Raw genomic sequence first — 6,000 nt, forward strand, 5'->3', positions numbered from 1 at the left:
CAGGTGTTCCCATCAGAGAAGAGAAGGAGACACCACACGGAGAGGAGGCCGTGGGAAGATGAGGCAGAGATTGGGGGCATGTGGCCCCAGGCCCAGGAATGGGCGGCTGCAGCCCCAGAAGCTGCGAGAGGTGGGCAGGACCCTCCGCTGGAGCCTCCGAGGGATTGCGGCCCTGCCGGCCTGGATTTCAGTCCAGTGAAGCTGATTTCAGACTTCCAGCCCCCAGGACTCGGGGAGAATGAATTTCTGCTGTTTGAAGCCACCCAGTTCATGGTCATTTAGGAGACTGACTACATGGGGTTACAGCCGCTCTGCCCCAGCCCTGTTCCTGGTGCTGAGGCTGCTGCAGTGAGCCAAGCAGGTGGCCACGCCCATGCTCGAGGAGCATCCAGTCCACAGCCCGACCACCCCAGGCACACCCCAGCGCCTCCCGTCCACGTGCCTCTTGCCTGTCTCCATGCCTGGCCTCCACACGGGGCCCAAGTGGTCTTTTAAAACATCAGACCGGGTCCCATCCCTGTTCTCTACTTCCCTGGAGACAAGCAAAGTCCTCATGATGACCCGTGAGAGCCCCCTGGCCTGCCCCTCCTCTGGGTCTGGACAGACACACGTGCATGTTCTGGCCTCAGGTCCTTTGCACGGGCTGCGCCTGCCCAGACCAATTTTCCTGCAGACATCTGCCTGGGTCGCACCCTTAGCCCCTCAAACTCTTTGCTGACTTGCCCTCCTTCAGTGAAGCCTGCCCTGAGCCCCCTCTAACCAGGGCAATCCGTGTCCCCTAATGACTCGCTGAACAAGGAGGATGAGGGGAGAGCAGAGGGTGACACTGAGGCTTGGCAGTGAGTGAGTGGAAGGAGAGGCGCTGTTTGTTAAGCTGGAGACACTGGACCAACTGACTGCGGTGGCCTGTTCCGCTCCCTCCAGGTCCTGCAGACCCCTGACCCAGCAGGCTCATGGTCACCCCCTGACACCTGCTCCAGTCCTCTGCCCTCCCCCTCCCCTCACATTCCGTCGGTCGACAAGGCCCACAGCTCTGCCCGCTGCTGGCCACTGGCGCCCAGCCTCCAGTCTCTTCTCCATGTGCAACCAGACGGGCTGGCTCTGCCAGCCGTAGCCTGCCGCTCCCCTGTAAGGAACTTCATGGTTCCTGGGGAGAGCACACACCCAGGCCAGGCTTTCCCGGGCTCTCCAGCACCTGGCACCCCAGCTTCTGGTTGTATGGCAATCCTCCCACCTCACTCCCCTGGCTCCCCCACAACACACCCCCTACCCCCCAGGCTTCACACTCCCTGGTGGCTCTCGCTCCTGGGCTTTCGGGGGTCTGTTCTTTCCCTGGTTACCCCTGCACACCCTCCATCGCTCTGTGCAGTCCTGACACCCCCCATCCCGTCTCTGGTCTCAGGAGCCCCCCTTCGCTGTAGACAGCGGCTGCTTTCAGCCCCTGCCTCTGGCCCTGAGATGTGCCGGTCACCGCAGGCGCACGGTCACACCCGCTGTCAGGTCCTCTCAAGCTCTCCCTCCTCTGTGCGGGCTGGCCAGAGAGCAGACCCTGGAGGATGCTGCGAGGGACCCCATCACACCCGCCCTGGGGGACTCTCGCTGCCCAGCCTGATCTGCTCTCCCACTCCTTCCAGGCCGAACCCCTGCTACCCTGGAGGCCTCCTCGCCTTGGAGCCCCTACCTGGCCCTGTCCTCAGGCCTTATCCCCAACAACCTGTGTCCACCTGCCCAGCTGGTCCTGGCTCCCGGGGTCCCCACTTGTCCCAGCTGCCTGGGCCTGGCACCCAGCTGGCGCTCCTGCATGTGGGGGGGCACAGACAGACAGGCCCCCCCGGGAGGCCCGGCATCTACCTGCCCAGCCCCCTCTGGCCAGGCGGCGGCGGCCTCAGGCCTCATTAGCGCAGCCTCCAGCTTCTCTCCCCGCTCCCAGCCCCAGCCAGCCCAGGCCTCAGCCAGCCAGAAACCAAAGAGAAAATGCCTGTTTATGCCAGTTACGCCGAAAGCAAAACAGTTTGTGGTTTGTGACCCAAATTTTTTGCCTTTTTTTCAGAACATAACAAAGCTCAAGACAACTCCCCCCCACCCCCCCACCCCAGGCAGACAGAAACGATCTGTTTACACTGGCCGCAAAACATTCCGGCCCGCCAGCCCGGCCCTCTCCCCAGGCCGTGCCCTCGAGGAAGGGGGTGCCGGGGCCTGGCCAGGGGGAGGACGCGGGGGATGGCAGGCAGTGTGAGGGGGCCTGCTTCCTCCGGGTTATTGGTCTCTGGGAATATTGGGGTGCCTCTCCATCTAGTGGAGTGGGGATTCTGTGCAGTTCAGGGAAGGAGGCGCGAAGACGTCGCCCCAGCTGCTCCCGTCAGCTCCCAGACCCCCCGCACAGACACACGGGGTAACAGGACTCCGGCCTCTCGGCATCACCCACCTGCCCACCTTCTCCCTCGTCTGTGCCCCTTCTCCACACTCTTCCCTGTCCTGACGCCCAAGGCCCACAACCCCGAACTCAGCCCAGCCGTGGAGCCCATGCGGGGGCGGGGGGTGCACGTGCTGTGCCCTGGGGGCTGGCACTCCAGCGGCCGGGCCGCTGTCAGTGCAGTGGCTGACACAGAGCTCGGTGGTCCCGGGCCAGACCGGGAGAGGGCAAGGCAGGGCTTCTCCTCCGGGATCTGGCGAGGCCAGGCAGTGGTGGGGACAGGTGGGACCTCGAGGTCCCCGGGCCAGGAGGAGGGGCTGGGTCCCTTTCCCATTCAGATGGTCCCCAGGCCTTGGCCCACGCTGCCCTCTGGGGCCCCCTCCCTCCCCGCAGCCTCTCTCTTCGCCCCTTCCTCTGCCTCAGCCTGGCCTGCCTCCTCCTCCTCTGCTTTCTCCCTGCATGGCCTCCTCTCATCTCTCTTCTGTCTTAGCTCCTTTCTTCCTCCCTGTGCTGGCCTGTGCCCCATGCTGCGTGCTGGGAGCCAGGGCCGAAGAAGAAAGAATTCCTGGGCCATGGGCCCTGGTGTCGTGGGGGGCAGATCCACAGACTCACCAGTGGCAGTGAGGCGAAGGCGCCCTGGAAACCCCCTTACCCGAGGAAGACCACCCAGACAGGGAGACTCCCTCTGCATCTGAAGGGTGCAGAGGAGTTAGCCGGACACCGGGAGCTGGAAGGGTGTTCTAGGCAGAGGGAACAGCATGGACGGTTTGGGAACGACCTGTCGTTATGCATGAGCTCAGGTGTGGGTAGGCGGAGAGGGAGACAAAGGTTCCAAGTGGCCAGAATGGAAAGGCCCTGAGTGCTGAGCTCAGAAGCTGAACTTGACCTTGAGAGAGCTCTGGGCAGCAGGGAGGGATTTTCAAGGGGAGCGTGAGCCGCTCAGATGTGAGTTCTAGAAAGATGGTCTAAGCGTGGGACGTGGGACGAACTGGAGCCCAAGGGTTAGGGGGTGTGTTGGGGTGGAGGGGCAGAGCAGGGTCGGGGGGCACGCCAGCTGGGAGGAGCTCAGCGTGGCCCAGGGTCCCTGCATGTGTGCGCCTCTCCCCAATCCCGTGGGCAGGTCCCAGCCCCCCAGTGTGTGTGCGTGTGTGTGCGTGTGTGTGTGTGTGTGTGTGTGTGTGGGGAGCGGAGGCAGGGGCTCGTTGGGCCCCAGGCCCTGGAGACCATGCGATTCTGCTCCTGCCAGGCTGGCAGCCCCCACCCCTTGGCCTGGCCGGAGCATCATTTTGGAAGGTCTGGCCTTGTACCTCTGCTTTCCCTCCCCTCCTTGTCATCCCCAGCCTCCCCTCGATCAGGAACAGATGTGCTTCTTAGCAGGAATTCTAGCTATTTGGTTAACCAGTCACTCGAGGGAGTTTCTGATAAGGCGATTTCGTTCTCAGTGGGGCCGGCGAGGGGGAGGGACAAGGACAAGCGAGTCCCACCCCCACCTTCCTCGCGCTCAGGGGCCTGGGATGCGCCCCAGCCAGGGTCTCACCTCAGCTGGGCAGCTCTGGGAAAGAAAGGTTTTCCAGGCCTCTCGTGGTGCTGGGGTGTCCCTGCAGGTGGGGAAGGGCTGAGGCTGTGGGAGCGTCTCCCACCCCTGGACCTGGGAGCAGAGCTTCGGTGGGAGGGGAGGCGGGAGAGGAAGAAGCCTAGACCGATGACGAAGCTGCACCCTCCGCAGCACTCGCCCGTCCAGTGTGTCCAGGCTCAGCGCAGGAACCTTCTACAACATCTGGTGAGAGCTCGCTGCCTCCCAGTCATGGGTCCCTCCTTCCCTCATCATTTATCCAGTAAACGTTTGTGCCAGCCCCTGAATGAGGACCTGGAGCTACGAGGATGAATAAGGTTCCACGCCTGCCCTCAAGATGATTATAGTGAAGGAGGAGAATGGTACGTCCATTCAAGAGTAACAGAGACAGCAGGACTGAGGAGGTGCCCAGGTGGCACCTCTTTAACGTCCTTCCTGATCCAGGTGGAGGGAGTTACTATCTGGGGGCTTCTTGCCTGGGGACCTGGTCCCCTCCCCCTCCTGGCTGCCCTCCCCCAGGCAGCAGCTGAGCCTCACTCCCTGCTCAGGTGGGTCCTGTGGTGGATCAGACTGCTTGGAGCTTGGGGGTGGCACAGCCTGGAATTAGTCACTCAGATCTGCCACTCTGGATCCCTGGTTCCCCAGATCCCAGCACAGCATCTTGTCTTGTTCTGTTCTGTTTATAGTTGTAGTCTGCTGGGGCCATTTTGATCCTTTATTTGGTCTTTTAGCATTTAAGCAGTTGGCTTATATCTCCCAACCATAGACCCCAATACCCAGACCAGTACATGGTGCAGAGTAGAAACTCCACGTGGGCTTCATGAATGGACAGACGGATGGGAGGATGGATGGGTAGATGTGTGTATGAGTATATGTACACACATATGTATGGATGGATAGATGGGTAGATGTGTGTATGTACAGGTGAGTGGGTGGGTGGATGGATGGATAGGTGGATGTATGGATGGATAGGTGGATGGGTACAAGGCAACTGGAGGTCAACAAATATCTACTTATGTTGTCATTTGAGATAGTGCTAGTGGGGAATGAGGGAGGAAAGCAAAGAGACTGAAATTTATTGAATGTCTATTCTCACAGAAATTCTATGTGCTGATTCAGATTGTAATATATCCTGACTTTAGAGTCTGGGACATAATTGAGGTTGAAAGATATTTGTTGATTAAATGGAATTTAAAGGTCTTGTTTAAGTGAACACATATCTGGAAATTGTCTCAAAAGGACCTGGAAAATCTGAACATGTCGATAAACAGCTTGCTGACTGAAAGTTATAAAATCCTACCCTAGAAAAAGGCACAGGGCCCAGAGAGTTTTATGGGCAGGTTTTGTTCTTTTTTTTCCCCAAATGGTCAAGATCATTCATAAACTATACAAAATGTTTTGAGCACAGAAGATGGACAAAATTCCAATTCATTTTCCATGTTTGCATAACCCTGATACAAAAGCCCAATCGTGATAGCAGAAAAAAAAGGAAACACCACAGACCAAGGTCACAAGTGAAGATAGATGTGAAAATCGTAAATAAAAGAATTAGCAAATTAAATCCAGCAGTGTGTTCAATTAAAGTAATAATACACCATGACCAAGTAGTGTTTACTTCCAGGAATGCAAGGATGACTCAACATTAAGAAATCCATTAATATCATCATGTTAACAGGCCAAAAGAAGAAAAACCATATGATAATATTGATAGATGCCAACACATATTTAATAAAATCTAACATGCATTCCCCACCATAAAACATGTTTAAAAGGCTAGGAATAAAAAGAAACTTCTTTAACACAAGAGAAGACACTTACTGCTCACCCTGCCACCCTCTATCCCACCCTGCTGTCCCATCACCCTCTGAGATGACCCTCTTCATCAACACCACCAACATTCCTGTGGCCAGATTCACTGGACCCATTTTCTTTATCAGACATGGCTTCTCAGGGGCATCTACTGATGCTGACCCCCACCCCCACCCCATCTGGAAACTTCTCCTGGTTCCACTTC

The sequence above is a fragment of the Ceratotherium simum genome, chromosome 34, assembly GCF_057802395.1.
Source record: "Ceratotherium simum simum isolate JZ-2026a chromosome 34, ASM5780239v1, whole genome shotgun sequence".
NCBI classification, from domain to species: Eukaryota; Metazoa; Chordata; class Mammalia; order Perissodactyla; family Rhinocerotidae; genus Ceratotherium; species Ceratotherium simum.